Source organism: Cornus florida, unplaced genomic scaffold, assembly GCF_030987335.1.
Source record: "Cornus florida cultivar Cherokee Brave unplaced genomic scaffold, ASM3098733v1 CherokeeBrave_3.0.0_Hap2_Chr10, whole genome shotgun sequence".
NCBI lineage: Eukaryota > Viridiplantae > Streptophyta > Magnoliopsida > Cornales > Cornaceae > Cornus > Cornus florida.
In genome coordinates this window covers 59,315,834-59,336,322 of record NW_026775580.1, presented here as the reverse complement: position 1 = coordinate 59,336,322, position 20,489 = coordinate 59,315,834, and the positions used below count along the sequence as shown (strand labels likewise).

Here is a 20,489-nt window from a genome sequence, read left to right as displayed (position 1 = left end):
AGCTCGTATTAATCTACTTCCCTTGTTAAAGGGTGAGATGAGTGAAGCTCATAGTAATCTACTTCCCTCGTTAAAAAGTGAGCTGGGTGAAGCTTATAGTAATCTACTTCCCCGATGAGTGAAGCTCATAGTAATCTACTTCCCTCGTTAAAAGGTGAGCTGGGTGAAGCTCATAGTAATCTACTTCCCCTGTTAAAGGGTGAGCTGAGTGGAGCTCGTATTCATCTACTTACCTTATTACGAGCTACGTGAAACTCGCCTTAATCTACTTTCCTTATTAAAGGGACGAGCCGACTAAAGATGTCAATAAAATCAAGTATAAAATAACGATAGCATGCCAGCAGGGCAGCTTGCCAAATAATGGGAGCATGCCAGCAGGGCAGCTTGCCAAATAAAGGCAGCATGCCAGCAGGGCAGTTTGCTAAATAATGGGAGCATGCCAGCAGGGCAACTTGCCAAATAATGGGAGCATGCCAGCAGGGCAACTTGCCAAATAAAGGCAGCATGCCAGCAGGGTAGCTTACCAAATAAAGGCAGCATGACAGCTTGCCAAATAAAGGCAGCATATCAGCAGGGCAGCTTGCCAAATAACGGCAGCATGCTGGCAGGGCAACTTGCCAAATAACGGCAGCATGCTAGCATAACAGCTTGCCAAATAAAGGCAGCATGCCAATAGGGCAGCTTGCCAAATAAAAGCAGCATGCCTGCCAAATAAAGGCAGCATGCCAGCAGGGCAGCTTGCCAAATAACGACAGCATGCCAGCATGACAGCTTGCCAAATAAAGGCAGCATGTCAGCAGGGCAACTTGCCAAATAACGGCAGCATGCTGGCAGGGCAGCTTGCCAAATAACGGCAGCATGCTAGCATAACAGCTTGCCAAATAAAGGCAGCATGCCAGCAGGGCAACCTGCCAAATAATGGGAGCATGTCAATAGGGCAGCTTGCCAAATAAAGGCAGCATGCCAGCAGGGCAGCTTGCCAAATAAAGACAGTATGCCAGCAAGGCAACTTACCAAATAACGGCAGCATGCTGGCAGGGCAGCTTGCCAAATAACGGCAGCATGCTAGCATAACAGCTTGCCAAATAAAGGCAGCATGCCAGCAGGGCAGCTTGCCAAATAACGGCAGCATGCTGGCAGCGCAGCTTGCCAAATAACGGCAGCATGCTAGCATAACAGCTTGCCAAATAAAGGCAGCATGCCAGCAGGGCAACCTGCCAAATAACGGCAGCATGCTAGCAGGACAGCTTGCCACGGCAGCATGCCATGGCAGCTTGCCACATAACGGTAGACTACCAGCATGGCAGCTTGCCACATATACGAGCTGCCAATGTGGCACTACGACAAATATACAAGCTTGCCAATATACGACAAATATACGAGCTTGCCACATATACGAGCTGCCAATGTGATACTATGACCCCCGACTGTATTCGCGAAATGACAATATAAGTCAGGCTAATGGACAAGGCTCTGTAATTCTAACTATATATTATTGTGTGATATTTTGGAATTAACGTTCCGGTAGTTTGACAAGCAATCCTCCGAAACGGGGGGCAACTGATGGATGTATAATTTAAATATCCATAATTAAGGGAAGATTGCTAAATTAACGCACTATTGAGATAGGCTCTACAGATTACGATAAGGATTACAGATTGAGATAGGCTTTACAGATTACGATAAGGATTAAAGATTATGATAAGGATTAAAGATTACGATGAGGATTAAGTCTACAGATTACAATAAGGTAATTCTACGTGACATCTTAACCTAAGCCCTATAAAAAAGGCGGGGTAATCAACATTTGGAGGTACGCAAAAAACCCTAACTCAAGTTCTTGATTTCTCTTAAGAGATTAGTTAGCACACTGACTTATTCGTCGAAGCCTACTCCACCGGTAACACACCGGTGCTTGTAGGATCACCTTTTCTTCTCTCTGTCTAGGAAGTTAGATCAGATCCGGGTTGCGCAGAATCCATCATCAACACAAGGTCTGTGCATAGATCCGGTAGAGAAAATAGGACAGGTCACTGAAGACGATGCATGACTCGTCTGGCGACGGCTAGGTAGAAAGTTCGAGCATAGAGATTCAGCAAAAGGCATGCACAGACGGGATGATCGAGTTGCATCTGTAAGAAAATGTTGGCTAAACTCAACAACAGAGAGTAAATCTATGCTTTGAAATAGATACAAACGGCATGTGTGGGTTGCCGGCAGGGTAGATAGAGAGCCGAACCACAGAAACAGTCGGCATGTGAGCGCATGTGAAAAGGTTGTAGGAGTGTGGGTGAGATGACCAAGAGCTGAAACGATGGTGAGTCGGTCACCACTTCGGAACGTTGCTTGAAAGCGTAGTTGATTGAAAAAGGAAAACAAGGTTGATTGAAAAAGGAAAATAAAAAGAGATCATATTTTACTGGTCTTCTCCTTTACTCTCTCTGCAATCAATAAAGGAAAAAAAAATGGCAGAGCTCTAAATGAAGCCACAAAAAAGGCAATGCGATCGTTGTTCTGATACCATTTTAAATTTATGATGCGGAAATATAAGATGTAAAATATGAAGATAAAATTGTAACGACCCGAACCTGAGGGTCCGAATCGTTAACTGAGTCCTTTCCCGAACTCGAAGTCGTCTAAGGGCACTATGGTCAATTCTAATGTCGAAACATAATATACGTGCCACCCCAACGCTTATACAAAAAAATGAGATCACAACTACGTACAAAGGATGTCAAAACAGTCCACTAACCTATCTAAACTTATGGAGGAGCGTCGCCCGCCACTTCCTTTCCGTAACCTGAAAAATGTTAAACTAATAGGGTGAGCCATGTGATACCCCATAATTTCCAAACACAGGTTGATCAAATCCACGCACAAAATTAAGGGATATCAAAACAATTAAAGTATTTCAAACAAGCACAAAGTATAAAAATAAAATAAAAATAACTCGCCGAAGGAAAATCTATTAAATAATAATTTCATTTAATACTTCTCCAAAATTACAACTCAGGAATCCTTTAATTCAAGGACCCCTAAAAATATTATCCAATAAATAACAATACTACTTAAAAGTAAACAAAATGAGTAGATGAATGACAGATTCCCAGCTGCGGATCCTCTACCTCGAGACTAGAATTTCTAATAACCTGAAAAATAAATCGTGGGTTAGACCCACATCTGAAAATCAATAAACAAATCATCTCTAACCAAACCAATCATATTAAAGTTTTTATCTTTAATATACAATGATACATATATATATATATATATATATATATATATATATATAATACACTAATCCTTTCCATTAATCGGTTCATTAAATTTCCAAACCCATTAATAATGATTAAATAATAATCATACATAAACCAATCCACCATTTCTTTTAAAAAAAAGTTACTTAAACCTTAATTCCATCCTAAATGATTATTAAACCATTTAAATTATAAAACATAATTAATGGAATAATACATTTAATCCCATCCCCAATAATAATTGTAATTATTTAAATCACATATTCAATTTTCAAGTTTTGACAAATCATCCATGTCTCCACTAATATTATTTTATTAATATAATAAAATAAATGATTAACCTATAAGTATAGATTATTCTAATATAAGAATATATAATCCTAATCCAACTTACACATACAATAACCATATATGAAACTTCAATCATCTAACACATAGCAATTTAATTACGCTTTGGCAAATCAACCATGCCATTATAAATATATTTATTTATATATTGACAATTTAACCATGCCTTCAGAAGTCTATTTATTTTTACATTGCCAATTCAACCATGCCTCCATATATGTATATTTATTTATACATTGACAATTCAACCATACCTCCATAAACATATATATTTATACTTTTAAACTAGCAACTCATCCATACTTTCTATGTATGTATTTTATTCATAAAAATACTTAGATAATATATTTACGCCTATGTCAACTCATCCATGCCTACAATTCAACCATGTACCAACTTTAGACTCAATGATAACTAATTCATACATAGACATCTCATGCAGATTATAAGTATATCACTAATTTAATAACCAGCCTATTCAGATATATCATATAAGAATAATAATAATCATTATCTTAATAATATATACATATACACATATATTATTTAATTTATATATATATATATGTATAACACCTTCCATAATAATTCTTGATTATTTAAAATTATATTTACATATATATATATATATATATATATATATATATATATAACTCCTTCCATTACCAAACTATTAATTAATGATATTTATGCAAATTAAATGCTACTAAATATCATCATAAATGGTTTCCCATAAATACTCCATATCGGTTTAAATAATTTTTCAACACTGTCTCACTAAAATGTAAATATCTCTTAGTATGATGGAAATCTGAAAATCAAATTAGTACCATTGGAAAGAGGACGAAAAATCCTTAAATTTGAGCTTAAGAATTACTCAATTTTGATTTAAGATGACTTAGTTATGACCATTTAAATTTCAAGTAACAAAACAAGCAAAATAATAGGCTAAGCTCAATCGCTACTGTGAAAGCAACCGCACCGGATTAAAGACGACACGTGGCGTACTATGATTCCCTGCTGCATCAACTCTGATGGTCCACGCCGCACCAGATTATTTCTAAGTTGACTAGACTACAACTACAGTCCAGATGCATGCGCACACTAGATCTTCATGTACCGCGATGCGCTGGATTATCCGCCCCTCATCATTTAATCTAGCAGCCATTATTTGAGTCCACACCATGTTTTTCATGTGCCGCGCCATACCAAATCAACCATCCCTCATCAGCCCAATCCAAGGGCCAAGATCCGCGTGCACAGTAACATATATGTATTGCGCCGCATTAGATTACATCCTATTGATGAAGCGATTTCTACTAAAGCTTATATATATATATACAATATATATATATATATATATATATATATATATACACACACACATATAAAATATATATAATTCTCCAAAAAAAATTAGGAAAATAAATCTAATAAATTTCTAAAAATTATAGAAAAATACCAGAAAATTCTAGAAAATTATAGAAAATTCCCAAAAGTTCTGTAAACCCTAAATAACCCTCTTGGGTTATAGACTAACCTATAACTTGATTTTAAAATATATACAACACTTATATATAGAATTAAAATTCGATAATTCACAAATCAAATATAATAATTTATGCTTTTAATTATTCCGATCTAACCATAATTTTAAGCAAATAAAATTAATCTAAACATTGATACTCAAGGTGAAATCCTTATGAATTCTAAGAGGAAAGTAAGAGAAGAACTCGCATGAAGGTTTCGAAACGAAACCGACGCTCAAGCTTTGATTATCTCTTCTAATTTTGGCGTCCTCTTTCTCTGATCCGGCCTCCTCTTTGTCAGTCTTCTCCTCTTCTCTCTATTGTCTATCTTATTTTTCTAACGTATAAACTTTTAACCCTAAAACTTTATGTGTATATTTATACACATTAAAATCCAAATCCTAGTCCTAGTAGGACTACCAAATAAAATAAATACTAATTATCAAATAATATAAAATATATTCACACATATTATATAATATATATATATGTAGACTACCTTCCATAATTAATCATTAATTAATTAAATCATATACAAATATATATATCAATAAATATATACAGATATATCCTTCCATAATAATTATTAATTAATTACATATAATTATATATATATATATATATAATTATGTAAAGATTATTATTTAAATATCTTTATAACCATGAGCCCTTATTAATTAACCCAACAAAGCTCCCTTCAAGCACAAGACCACATCCATTGGTCCCACTCCTCTTAAGCCGAATCCAATTAAAATAAAATAATTAAATTAAATCTAATAATTACAAATAATTAACAAACAATTCACACAAGTATAAATACACACAAATCAAATAAACAATTCAATCATAACATTCCAAAAAGTAAAACACCATATCAATTCAACAAATATAATCATGAAATATAATCTAATTTAAATAAAATAATTAATCTAAGCACTCAATTAAATAAAACAAATTATTTAAAAATAAAATAAAAGTAATTAATCTCAATTAATAAATCTTTTAAAATATCGGGGTATTACAAGCCAGCCTCTCAGTAGAAGGTGTCTAAAACATACCTCTTAATGATCCCGTAAATCCACACAAAGCATTGAGTAAAAGTGGACGGAATCATGTCATAGGGGAAAAACAAAGCAATGACAACAATATCAACAATAACTACAAAATAGACCATCCGACCATATGTATACAATGGATGCCAATGCAATGCCATGATATGCCAATGTTGCTCCCCATTTCTTAAACATTTTCGTTTCACCGTTCCAAACCGTTAATACAACCTGACCCATAGTAACTCTATGGCGCCACGAGAGAAAGATTGGCTAGCTATCCCCGATCACATGGTATCTCCAAGGCGTCGTTTCAGGTCTAGGTAACTCAACCACGTTAGGGTCTCTCCCTAATTCCCTCTAGATCACATTAACGTCACGGACCACTAGGCAGCTCCTAGGCGCTCGAGTTTTCGCAAACCACTTTTCAAAACATTTTTCTAAAATTAATTTTTTTTCATTGCTTTCAAAATAACTTTTTCCCTTTTTCCTTTCCAATGAAATGCATGAATGCCTCATCCCATATATAATCATGACATTATACAAATTTCCATAATTTGAAATCAATCACAACAATATAATATGCCTTTATAAGATTTCTAGAAATAAATCACATCATACTTTCATATAACAAATCCAACACATCCAACATAGTAAGTATATCTCATGTCTAAAAAAAAAAATTCAACATTTATACACATACAATGCAAACAAAAATTTCCAGTTTAGCATGCTTCATCACATCAGTCCAAGTAACATGTAATCTCAGCCATATAGTCACATAGAGCACAACTATACACAAAACCCTCAAAGCCATAGGCAAAATAATCAAGTTATACTTCTTCACATTTTAACAATTAACACATAGGCGTTCTCAACATAATGATACATTGAAAATTATATATATATATATATATATCATAAAATTCAAATTAAACAAAATTCCAACACAATCAAGCTTGCTTATATATCATAGTCAAGAAATAATTCAATTGACACATAAAACCCTCAATACCATAAGTAAAATAATAAATCAAGCATGCTTATAATCAATTTAAAGGGGAAAATTCACTAAAATCAAAGAAGATATGGATTAGAACACCCCTACTTCAAGAAATGAAGAAAATCCCAAAGAGAACCCCAAATTCAAAATATAAAAGTGGCCCAAATGGGGCTTTGCTCCCATCAATACGAAGCCCACAACGCGCTCGTTTACTTTTCCTTCTATGGCAAAATCAAATTCTAATTGTAGAGAGAGAAATCTAACCTTGAAGTGGTGAAAAAAAAAAAAAAAAAAACCGTAATTACAAAGAGAGAAGAACTGGCGTGAGGAGAAGAAAATGGAGTGCTCAGGTTAATGACCTTATGGTCATTATAATAACTTTTGTCATTGCTGGGCCCCAGCCAAACAAAAATATCTTTTGTCCCTCTCTCACACACACACACACACACATATATATATACATACACTAAACACACTACAGCCACATAAATAAACATGTAACCACTTAATTATACATCAATTAATAATGTATGAAATGTAATGGACCCAAAATAAAATTCCTGTAGACAACAAACCTAGTAACGGGTCCCACTAGGGACCTCTCGGTCCGAAAAATGAAAAAATATCGAAATGGCAACCAATGCATTTCCAAGAGTCCTGAACTCAAGAAAATGTCCCAATCAACCTCCACAACTCACCCAGCACACCCTACGGTGTCCGGCACGTAAAACGAATAATCCACAAAAATAAAAAAATTCCATAAAATGAAAAAAAAAAAAAAAAAAAAAAAAAAAAGAAGGAAAAATCAAGATCATTACAAAAACAGAGAAATATTAAGAATACAACATATACATAGTTCGGCACTAAAACCTACATCCTTGGATCAAGAGCCACTGAGGCTACATTTCTCTTATTACTTGTATTACTTCATATGTTTACATTGTATTAATACATAATATATAGGAATAAAGTTGCAAATAAGAGGAATAAATCAAAGAGGAAAAAAGGAAACAGAATATAATACATATATATAATATATATTTCAATAGGTACTATAAATTTTTTAGGTTTTATATATATATATTTTTAAAATTTTAGACCTTTTGTGATGCTAAAGAGGGGTCGGTAATAAGTTGTTAGGCCACATATTTTTGACAGAAATATGGCGTCGGAACTTTGTAAGCTTTTGATACGCTATTTTCGACACCCTATGGTGTCGTAAATACTAGTATATTACCGACGCTAATCCGGCGTCAGCAGGTTATTTCCAACCCCCTAAAGGGGTCGAAAATAAATATGTCTTTTTTGCAACCCATTGCCGACACCCTCCCTGCTTCTCTAGTGGTACAATCCTCTTCCTGCCGAGCCCCCTTTCTTCTCCTCGGTCCGCAGAGACAAAATGTAGGACTGGTGCCAACAGTTCATCATGGAAGAAAGGACTCACTAAGCCGAGATCACTAACTAATACTAACATAATAGAAAAGAACTGTCTTTTCTATATACTTTCCCCAGTTCCGTTGCTACCGCGGGCTTTACGCGATGCGACCCCTTTTTCAACACTAATTTTGGGTTTTTACGATGCCTTTTAGCATCAGAAATGACCCCATTTGTTGTAGTGTTGGACACAACTATTTATATATATCTCTTCATCATTAGACACAACCATTTATATGTGTTTCTTTATTATTGGACACAACCATTTATATATATCTCTTCATCACTGAACACAACCATTTATATGTGTCTATACATCACCAGACACACCCACTGCAATAGGTTGTAATGGTTCACATTGAATAGGTTATGTATGTTGGTTTTGAGTTGCATCGTTTCATCCCACAACCAACCAGCGATCACACCTGTTCAGTCAAAGGCATATTGATGACCGATGAAACAATTTTCATTCAAAATTTCTAACATGTTCTTTACAAAAAGTTAGAATGTTTAGCAAAGATCCCAACCTTTTTATAAAGAACATTCTGAACTGAATGGAACAAGATAAACTATTTACATGAGAGGACTTTCTTCCCAGGGTTAGGGACTTTGAATGGTCCCATGCATAGTTATCAAAATCGCGATTTTGAGTCGTAGAATCTCATGATTCTACAACTCAGAACTCAAAATCGATCCAAATCTTAACAAAATCGCTCAATTGGTAGAATCGGTAGAATTGTTGTTAGAATCGTAGAATCGTACGATTCTACACGATCCCAGCGATTCTGAATTACTCCATATTTGTGGTCCTATTTTGGGTATAAGAAGCCCTAGATTTATTATAGACTTTACGGTTCTTCTCTTTCACGATCGACAAAGCAACTCCGTTGAAGAGATAAGATGCCTGAGGAAAAAAAAAAAAGTTGCTAAGGTTTCGGGTGAAGAAGAAGAAAAAGAAATGGAAGAAGCAGAGGAGGAGGAGAGAGAGGGAACGAGATCAAGAGTTCGAGACTAAATAACCTTACCTGAGAGAGACGAGAGGAGATGCCACTTATCTTTGGATGTCGTTTGATTTCCTAGACTCAGACCATACAAATAGACAAAAGTTGTATATTGTATACTTGACCTAAAATCTGTAAACTTACCGTATTACCCTTCTTGATATATTTGAGGCACTATGTTATGTAGCAGGGTCTATTATAACTATTATGCAACCAATCATATTTTAACCTGCAAAGGAAAATAAAAAAATTAAAATTTTAAATTATGAATTTAAAAGAAACTGTTTAAATATTTTTATATGAACTTATCCCTTATATAATGTACTTATATATATATATATATATATATATATATATATATATATATATATATTGTGCTTTGGCTTATTCTCTATGTATTTTAAAAGTTTAATAAAATTTAAACCTTTAATTCCGTATAACTCGGGAATCCAACTAGTGGACCCCTAATAATCCCAAATGATAAAACTTTACAGAATTAAAATCCAAAACTAAAATCAGAAAGAAAATCCTATTTAGTCAGAAGAGTGAGTGACTGTATCTGCATCCCCACGAATAAGCTCTAAACCTGGTACTGTCAAACACCTGAAAAATAAGGGTGGGTCAGGCCCACATGCAAGTTCCATACTACTACAATTCATACATAAACCCGATACGCAGATACATCCTAGATAGCTCAACAATAGCTAAAGTAGTCCATATAGATATAAGTACACACTATAGGACGTTCACCAGCCTACATAATCCGTCTCAACCCGAGTAGAACAACCAGGGAAACATCATCAGGCCTGGTTATCAATCCTCGGCGATATACGCACCCTAACCGTGATCAAGAGACTCAAGCTCGTATCACAGCACCATAAGTATATATTTAAATCCTTCCTAATACAGAAAAATAAAGCAACCATCCATTATGTCGTTCAACTGTTTTAGTTGACATGACATGCATCCATATAGGAGTTAACTATTTTAGTTAATCCATTCCTAATGTATGAAGGGGTAGGACTTAGCTTTTTGATCTAATCCATCCCCGATATGTCACCGTCCCATACCGGTACATATAATGCAAATGCTCCACAAATTATGCACATTCATTAGAACATCAAATACATCCAGAGTCCGATATAATAGCAATCAGAGCAAGATTCTATTATGCATACAGTACATGACTAAGATCATGAAACATTCGTTCAAATTGCTACAGTAATGATAAACAATTTAAACTATCTATTCCCCATATAATTGACAGAACAGGAATTATATTAGTCCAGCAACTAATATCCATAGCATGATATAATAATTTTCAGAATTTTAAACTGATTACATTATATTAGAATTCCCAACCAATGCATCCATACTAGTTCATTTATATTGTTAAAATGAAGACTAGCATTTAAATCCTCCTCAATCCTTGCTGACATGCAAATGAATATTAAAATCTCATAAGTCTATTTAATCCCCAATTATAATCCGAAGTGTGATATAAATGACATACAGACATATAAACTGAGCACCTACACTCAGATTCCATAACCACACTCCTATTACTCCGTTTACTTTATTAAAACAACCAAAAGCACTAAACCTTCCATATTCTAAGACGACATGCAAATTATTACTTAAAATTTCATGAAGTCTATTAATTTAGTGTAAACCAACTTCCTGGCCCTTATATAAAATATAACATTGATATAACACCCCAGAGAACAACTTCCATTCCAGTCCAGTTACTTTGCTAAAACCACTGGCATCAACCATCTTCCTCCTTCCTCGACAGTATGCCTAGTCATATGTTTATTTTTCATGCTCAACCTTTTAAGATTAGCACACTAGCTTGTAATAACTATTTCCATGCTTAAATAGATTAATTTTAAACTTATAAAACCTCCCACAACTTCCCAGAATTTACTTCCAAGCCCCTGAAGTCCAAAAACCAAAAAAAACCCACGTACTGGGCATTTAGAAAATTGGAGCCGCCTCCAATTTTAAGTTGAGCCGGCTCCACCCATATTGGAGCCTCCTCAACATCTTGTGGAGCCGGCTCCACTTCAATGGAGCTGCCTCCATTGAAGTGTGGAGCCGCCTCCACTTCCCCAGCCTCTGTTTTTCACTCTCTGTTTCCTCTGTTCTTCGTCTTCGCTTCCGGCGGAAATTCCAACTGTCTGTTCTAAGTTTCTTAAGGATTTTAAAGGTTCAATTTAAGCCCAAATACTCCTAGAAACTTCTCCAATTCCATTATGAACTAATTGACAAAAATCTAAACTGAAAACAAAACAGTTTATGCTTCTCTGTTCGTCTTCCTTGATTCCGGTAAAGTTCCATCCTCTATTCCAAAAGTTTTCTTAAAGTTCCTAAGGTGCAAGATAAGTCCCAACAGTCCTAGAAACTCCTTACATTCCTTGATGAATTAATTTACCAGGGTTTAAAACATAATCCAAACAGTTTATGCAAAGAAAGCAAACCTCAGTTATTTATACTTTAATCAGTTTACAGTCCCGCAAACATGCATCAAACACCAGTTTTAAAAATTTAATTAATTCCTGGAGACAATATAAAATGCACAGAACACAAGTTTACAGGAAGGAGATAGAATGAAATTTGCCTTAAGATTCCGGTTTCAAATCTTCACCGCTGTTTATGGAGTTTCCAACGAACGAACGACTACCGGCAACCTTCCTACTGCTCTAGTTCTATTCCACCATCAACCTCTTCCTTCCTCTGTGGCACACCTACAATCTATAGCTGAAAGCTCTCTATTTTTCCCCTTAAACCTCTCTGTTTCTCTCTTCTCTAGTTTTCCTCTATTTTTCTTCTCAAGATAATATGTCGTGAATAGGATTTGTAACCTAGCAGACCATACTGTCTTATATATATATATAGGTTCCTTCTAAACCCTAATCCTAATCCCAGCCCATTAATACGTCGGCTACCCTATTATACATAAATTAAACCCTAAACTTAATTATAAATACAACACACATAAATATTCTAAGCTACCAAAAAAATACACGTCAATTAAGTTACTAATAATCAAATAATTAAATCACAAATACACCAATTAAATTAAAACACATAAACCATTACAATTAAATAATTAAAGTAAAACAAATAAATAATTCACAATTAATCAATTATGCAAATAATAAAATAAATAACAATTTCAATTAAACACCTAGCCAGAAAATTACATCAAAGTGCACATAAAACAAATAATCAATTAATCAATTAAAATGCACATAAAACAAATAAATAAATTCCAGTTATATCCTTTTGAGAATTAGGGGTATTACATGCACACAAACTTTTGACCGAGTTTTCCGTGTACTCCACGAGACTCGCTCTCGCCATCAGTGTTCACTCTACCAAACCCATAACTCACCCCTACCATCAACGTACTCCCTCATGAGGCTATATCTCTCTCAACTCATAACTCTCAACAATAACCTAAGTGTCTATTTATAGAGTCACATACCCAATTCCTTTGTAGACAAGGATTACAATTTCTTAGAGCCCACAGGAATTGAACTCTATGAGATCTAATCTCCTGTTGTTCCTCAGTAGCTCAGTGGTAGAGCGGTCGGCTGTTAACTGACTGGTCATAGGTTCGAATCCTACTTGGGGAGATTTGATTCATTCTGAATTAAAGAGTTCAGAATGAAAGGGCGCGCTTTGACCGTTAAGAGTAGGTAACCCGTTCCCTGTCTTTGTTTCTATTGCATTCTATCTCATCGTATCACATTCTGTTCTACGATATTTGAGAATCGCCGTCAATACCTCAGTGTAGGTGTAGGTCCAGGATAATCCTTTGTTCCATAGCCCTGGGGCTATTTACAACTAGCCAATTAAGAATTCTCAGATGTACTAGTACTAGCCGTGCATCAAAGATGCAATTCACGTCTCTATAAGAAATTACCATAAAAATACACTATAAAATAGAAACTAATAATAATGGGAATTTGAGACATAATTCCTAACAATCTCCACCTTGGCTCAAATTTCATTACGTCAATCATCGTTTCTCATGGCAATTGAATCTGGACAATTCTCTGCCACTTCAATCTTCTTAATCTTATTGCAAAACTCGGATTATCCCCACTATGCGTTGCTCAATCAGTTAAAACCCCAAGGCTCCACCTTGACTACTCAAGCTCCATGCCATGTAACCAAGCCAATTGACTCCACCTACAACTGAAGCCTGTTGTAGCACATGTTGAGACTTCTTGTGTTTTCTGGATCTCCTTCACCTTTGGCTCTGGTACCACTTTGTTGGGAGAGATGATAATAAACAAATACAGTGGAATAATTCTTCTCCCTATATGCAAGCAAATATAGTATATCTCTACTTTTATATGCGCTGAAAATAATAGAGAACAAATCAATCACACCAAGCCACAAGAACACAAGTAATTTTTCACGTGGAAAACTTCCCCAGTGCGATGAAGAAAAACCACGGGACCTAGTCCAGTTAAAATCTCCACTATCAACCAAATAATGGGTACACAAAGTCTTCTCTAATCGCAATTAGAGGCTACAAAACATCTCATCAAGATAGCAACAATCTTGGCAAAAATCAAAGAGAATTGGAGAGAAAAATACCAAAACCTGGTTACTGTTCACGGGCACGAATCACTATTCCTGAGCTAAAAATCTAATCTTTACCGTTCAGATTTTAACTCATTGAGTCATGAACCTCTCCTCCAAATTTCAGCTCGATCGGACCACGGATGAAGCCGATCGGACGTTTGATGAAATCTGGGCAGAATAGAAAAACCTGCGTTTTTCTACCAAAACCCGGTTACTGTTCATGGGCATGAATCACTGTTCTTGAGATCAAAATCTAATCTTCACCGTTCAGATTGTGCATCACTAAGTCGTGAACTTCTCCTCCAAATTCCAGCTTGATCGGACCACGGACAAAGCAGGATCGGACGTTTGATGAAATCTGGGCAGAATAGAAAAACCTGTGTTTTTCTACCAAAACCCGGTTACTGTTCACGGGCACGAATCACTGTTCCCGAGATCAAAATCTGATCTCCACCGTTTAGATTGTGCATCACTAAGTCATGAATCTCTCCGCCAAATTTCAGCTTGATCGGACCACGGACAAAGCAAGGTCGGACGTTTAATCAAACCTGAGCAAAATGGAAAAACCTGCGTTTTTCTTCTCTTTTGTTCTTTCACTTGTGGCTAACCTCTCTCTCTTTTTATACTAACTTCCTTAGGGTTTTATTTTCCCTAAAGGCTGGGCTTTGGGCTTTTAATAAAACCCACTTGGGCTTTCCTCCATATAGAAGGAAATAAACCCAACAAATCTCCCCCTTTCCGACTATGTGGAGGGAATCGCCATCCCGGCGATCGAATAACAAACTTCAAGCTTCTCTCTTGGTAATGTCTTTGTCAACATATCAGAGCCATTATCATCAGTGTGAACCTTCTCAAGTTCAAGTAACTTATTATTTAACGCATCTCTGATCCAATGGTATCGTACATTAATGTGCTTAGATCTTGCATGGAAACTAGAATTCTTAGCAAGATGAATAGCACTCTGGCTATCACAAAACAACACATACCTCTGCTGCTTGAAACCAAGTTCTCTCAAGAACTTCTTTGTCCATAAGAACTCTTTAGTCGCTTCTGTTGCTGCAATAAACTCTGCCTTTGTCGTAGAATGAGCAATACACTTCTGAAGTCTCGATTGCCAACCTACAGCCCCACCTGCAAAAGTGATCAAATAACCGGAAGTAGACCTACGAGTATCCACATCCCCTGCCATATCTACATATGTGTAGCTAACTAACAATGGTTATCCGTTTCCTAAGCCAAGTCTCAAACTGGAAGTGCCTCAAAAATATCTCATGATCCACTTCATTGCATTCCAATGCTCTCTTCTCGGATTTGACAAGAATCGGCTAACTACACCAACTGCATGGGCTATATCTGGTTTTGTGCAAATCATTGCATACATCAAACTTCCTACTGCTGAGGCGTAAGGAACTTTTTCTATGTCTTCCTTTTCCTTATCTGTAGAAGGACATTGCTTTGTACTCAGTCTGAAGTGGGTAGCAAGAGGAGAGCTAACCACTTTAGTGTTGTCCATATTGAACCTCTGAAGCACTTTTTCAATGTACTCCTCCTGTGACAAATATAACTTCTTGGCACTCCTATCACGACTGATTCTTATGCCAAGAATTTTCTTTGCTGGCCCCAAATCCTTCATAGCAAATGACTTACTCAATTGCTTCCTCAACTGGTCAATCCTTGAAGCATTCCTGCCAACAATCAACATGTCATCCACAAAAGCAGTAGAATAATAAAATCATCATCAGAGAATTTTTTAACAAATACATAGTGATCAGAAGTTATCTTCTTGTAGCCTTGCTCCCCCATAACAGACTCAAACTTCTTATACCACTGTCTCGGTGCTTGTTTCAAACCATATAGGCTTTTCTTCAGCTTGCACACATAATCCTTTTTCCCTTTCACTTTGAAACCCTTTGGCTTCTTCATATAAATCTCTTCCTCCAAATCACCATGAAGAAAGGCAGTTTTCACATCCATCTGCTCAACTTCCAAGTGAACACTAGCTGCTAGGCCGAGTGCTATACGGATCGATGACATCTTTACGACTGGAGAGAAGATCTCATCAAAGTCAATACCTTTTCTCTGACCGAACCCTTTGACAACCAATCGAGCTTTGTATCGTGGCCGTGAAGATAACTCATTTTGCTTCTTCCTGTAAATTCACTTATTTTCCAAAGCTCTTTTTCCTTTAGGTAACTTCACTAACTCAAAGGTGTGGTTATCATGCAATGACTGCATCTCATCTTGCATGGCCTCAACCCACTCTGTCTTTTGTTCATCTTCTATGGCTTCTGCAATACCCTGGGGCTCTCCCCCGTCAGTCAATAACACATACTGCTCTGCTGAATACCTAGTGGAAGGACGTCAGTCTCTGGCAGACTTCCTGGATGGAATCACTGGTGGAATCTCTAGCGCTGTCAACTGCTCATCAGTCTTAACATCTCCCTGAACCTGTAAGGGAACATCCACATCACCTATACACTGATGGTCATCTTGACCATCATTCTCAACCTAAGATGGCAGATTCTTCAGAGGAGCTAGATCCATATCAGTCAAGATATCACCTTGTTGAGACATAGATTTCCCTGCTTTCTCAATATCCTGAATCGTCTGATCTTCTACAAATACGACATCTCTGCTTCTCACAATTTTCTTCTCAATTGGATTATAAAGCTTGTACCCAAACTCATCTTGGCCATAGCCAAGGAATATACACTGTTGCATTTTCACATCAAGTTTGGACCTTTCATCTTTTGGAATATGCACAAATGCTTTGCACCCAAAAACCCGCAAATGATTCTAGGATACATCCTTACCTATCCAAACTCAGTCTGGCACATCAAACTGTAGAGGAACACAGGGTGTAAGATTCAACACATGAACAACTGTGCTCAATGCCTCCCTCCAAAAAAAAATTGGCAATTGGGCTTGTGAAAACAAACATCTCACTCTCTCAACCAGTGTCCTGTTTATCCTTTCTGCTACGCCATTCAACTGAGGAGTTTTTGGAGTTGTCTTTTGATGCCGGATACCCTGTTGTCTATAATACTCATCAAAAGGACCAAAATACTCTCCGCCATTATCAGTACGAATGTATCTCAATTTCTTCCCAGTCTGTCTCTCAACTAGGGCTTGGAATTGCTTAAACACTGCCAACATTTGGTCTTTTGAATTCAAGGTATATACCCACAACTTCCTTGAATAGTCATCTATGAAGGTCACAAAGTATCTAGACCCACCAAGTGTTCTCGTCTTCATAAGGCCACACACATCTGAATGTACTAAATCCAGTATCTCTAACTTTCTCGAATGAGAGGAATTCTTGAAAGAGACTCTACTCTGCTTCCCTGACAAACAATGAGTACACCTTTTCAGAAGTGTACTTTTCAGTCCACATAGTAGACTTTTCTTCCCTAGTAGAGCTAATCCTTTCTCACTTATGTGAGCCAGTCTCTTATGCCACAATTCTGTTGTATCATTATCCTCCATCGCATTAACAATGTCGTTGGAGATCTTTGTTTGCAGAACGTACATTGCAGAGTGCTTCATACCTCGAGCCACAACCATAGCACCCCTAGTAAGCTTACACTGGCCGTCACTGAAAGTGCTACAATACCCTTCATCATTAAGTTTACCTGCAGAAATCAAATTCAAACGAATGTCAGGAATATGATTCACATCTCTGAAAACTAACCTCGTGCCATTATTCATCTTCAGATACACATCCCCAATTCCAATGACTTTAACCAAGTTATCGTTGCCCATCTTTACTGTTCCACAATCACCAGATTTATAAGATGTAAAGAAATCCTTCCGAGATGTAGCATGAATGGAGGCACCACTGTCAATCACCCAACTAGTCTCATGGTATGCAACATTTATCATCTCATTATCATAAACAATGAGGAAGTCTGCAGGAGTGGTGGTAGCAACTCTGTTATCACCATCTTTGTCATCTCCATTCTTCGTTCCCTTTCCTTTCTCATTCTTGTTTTCTTTCTTCAATTGCCTGCAATATTTCTTGATATGTCCCTTTTTCCCGCAATGATGACACTCAACATTTGCAAACTGGTTGAACTTGCTTCTGTTGTTATCTCTGTTCTTCGGACCTCTGCTCTTACTTCTCCCCTTCTTTTCTGTAACCAAGATCTTTGATTGTGAAGAGGATCCCTGTGTTTTTCTTTTCATCTCTTCATTTAGCAAACAACTTTTGGCTATATCCATTGTGATTACACCTTCTGGAGTGGAGTTAGACAATAAAGTTCTGAGCGTCTCCCACGAATCCGGTAATGAACCAAGCAACCATAACCCTTGTATCTCATCATCAAACTTAATACCCATTCCAGCCAACTGATTAATAATTCCTTGGAATGTATTCAGGTGATCAGATAAAGAAGTCCCGTCCTGGTATCTCAAAGCTATCATCTGCTTAATCAGAAACAATTTATTATTTCCAGTCTGTCTAACATATAACTGTTCAAGCTTACTTGATAGAGAACGTGCATGTGTCTCTCCACTAATATGGTTCAAAACATTATCATTTACCCACTGCTTGATATACCCACACACCTGTCGATGTAACAAAGTCCATTCCATATCAGATTTGTTTTCTGGTTTTTCAGCACTAAACACCGGTAGGTAATAATCTTTCACATAAAGAAGATCCTCCATTTTTCCTTTCCATATATGATAATTTGAACTATTTAAATTAATCATTCTACTCGTATTTGTTTCCATAACTCAAACTGCCAACCTGGCAATTTGTCAACCTAGAGCTCTGATACCAGTTGTTGGGGCACAGCGGAAGCAAAAGAAAGAAAGAAAACAACAATTCAAACCACAACACAAGATATATACATGGTTCACCAAAATCAAGGTTACATCCACAGATGAGAAGAGATTCACTATATATGTAGAGATATTATAATAGTAGAGAATTTTAAAACCAGACCATACACACAAACTTTTGACCGAGTTTTTCGTGTACTCCACGAGACTCCCTCTCGCCATCAGTGTTCACTCTACCAAACTCATAACTCACCCCTATCATAACGTACTCCCTCATGAGGTTACATCTCTCTTAACTCATAACTCTCAACAATAACCTAAGTGTCTATTTATAGAGTCAGATACCAAATTCCTTTGTGGACAAGGATTACAATTTCTTAGAGCCCAATTCACTTCTCTATAAGAAATTACCATAAAAATACACTCTAAAACAGAAACTAATAATAATGGGAATTCGAAACATAATTCCTAACAATCTCTACGTCAATCATCGTTTCTCATGGCAATTGAATCTGGACAATTCTCTGCCACTTCAATCTTCTTGATCTTATTGCAAAACTCGGAGTATCCCCACTATACGTTGCTCAATCAGTCAAAACCCCAAGGCTCTACCTTGACTACTCAAGCTCCATGCCATGTAACCAAGCCAATTGACTCCACCTACAACTGAAGCCTGTTGTAGCACGTGTTGAGACTTCTTGTATTTTCTGGATCTCCTTCACCTTTGACTCGATACCACTTTGTTGGGAGAGATGACAATAAACAAGCACAGCGGAATAATTCTTCTCCCTATGTACAAGCAAATATAATATATCTCTACTTTTATATGTGCTGAAAATAATATGGCTCTGATACCACTTAGTGATCACACTTGTTCAGTCAAAGGCATGTTGATGACTGATGAAACAATTTTCATTCAAAATTTCTAACATGTTCTTTACAAAAAAAGTTGGGGTGTTTAGCAAAGATCCCAACCTTTTTGTAAAGAACATTCTGAACTGAATGGAACAAGATAAACTATTTACATGAGAGGATTTTCTTCCCAGGGTTAGGGGCTTTGAATGGTCCCATGTTGTTGACAACTCATCGAAGTTCCTCCTCTGTAGCTTGTTTGAGAAGGGAGTGGTTCATCTCATCAGTAATTGTGGGGCAAATATAATTCCAAAATTCGATATGTGGATAGGTGCTGGAAAACTGAATAAGTTGTTGAATTAGGATCCTACAATACTCCTGATATCATCTTTGGAATATTTCCAATTTCTCATTGGCTCTTCAAGGCCAAGAATCTCGTTTTTTTATTTTCTTAGTTTTTAAATTTGTATCTGGTAATTGTTTTGCAATGGAAAAAACGAGTGTTTTTGTCGCCATGAAAAAGCCACGAAACTTTGGAATTTTGCTTCCAATGAAGTTCCTCATTACGCCAAGCAATGCGTTCTTCTTTCTCTAGGCGATATTGATGGAGGGTTGGCTTTTGAAATGAG

General features: G+C 36.5%; 1 non-coding gene across 1 annotated transcript; it reads left to right on the top strand.

Annotated features, from left to right (window-relative positions):
- The first annotated feature begins 13,190 nt into the window (after positions 1-13,190).
- TRNAN-GUU (transfer RNA asparagine (anticodon GUU)) lies at positions 13,191-13,262 on the top strand. Its single transcript has one exon. It is a non-coding gene; the product is annotated as a tRNA-Asn (tRNA).
- Positions 13,263-20,489: the final 7,227 nt, after the last annotated feature.